Genomic DNA, 1,087 nt, shown 5'->3' on the forward strand with positions numbered 1-1,087 from the left:
TCCATGAATACTCTTCTTCACATGATCCCTATTAAATTATCATCATCCAACTATCTCATATGGCGAAATCAGATGCTTCCTCTCTTCACCTATCAGAAGCTTCTTGATCATGTTAATGGCACGTCTTCTCCGCCATCCGCCGCCATTATTGTTGACGACAAAACTGTCGATAATCCCGCCTTCTCTTCTTGGACAGAAACCGATTAGAAGGCTGTCATTCTTCTTCATTCTTCTCTCACAGAAGAAGCCGCCATTGAGATTCTTGGCCTCACTCGGCTCGTCAAATATGGCTAGCCCTCGAAACTGTTTTCAGCAATTCCTCGGTAGAACGAGTTCATTCCCTTTGTGATTCCCTTCGTCAAATCACCAAGGGTACATTCTGTCGTTGAGTTTGGTCGCAATTTCAAAGCCCTCTATGATCAATTGGCAGCCTTTGGGCATCCAGTTGCCGACATTGACAAGCTACACTGGTTTGTATGCGGCCTCGGTGCATCGTTCAAAACATTTTCTACAGCCATTCACGCAACTAAGCCCGTTCCTGGTTTTTGTGATCTCATCTCTCAAGCCGAGAGTCACTAGATGTTCTTACGGTCCTTGCACGGCTCCTCTCCCGCACCAGTTGCCTTCAATGCTTACCAGACTAGATTCACCGGTTCTTCTAATGGTGGTCGCTTAAATGGCTCTTCTCGCAACTCGAACTTTCGCGGTCGACAATCTTCTGGACGAGGCCGTGGGAACAACCGTCGCCCCCCTCACTGTCAGCTGTGTCGCACCAATGGACATTATGCCTCTTTGTGTCCATCTCTGCGTACCTACGCTAGTCAAGCCACACCCTCCACAGAAAACTTAGCTAAAGCATTTCATGCTCAATGTCATGTGACTACTGGTTCTCCCGACTGGCATGCTGATTCTGGGGCGAAATCACACATGTCTCCTGACTACGACACTCTTCATCAAATGTTATGTTCGGAAATGGTCAAACCTTACCCGTTACTCACACCGGTACATCAATGATTTCCAATAATGTTTTATTACGTGATGTACTCGTTATTCCTAATCTCACCAAGAAGCTGTTATCTGTTAGCAA

This window comes from Cynara cardunculus (assembly GCF_001531365.2).
Source record: "Cynara cardunculus var. scolymus isolate 2C chromosome LG 3, CcrdV1, whole genome shotgun sequence".
NCBI classification, from domain to species: Eukaryota; Viridiplantae; Streptophyta; class Magnoliopsida; order Asterales; family Asteraceae; genus Cynara; species Cynara cardunculus.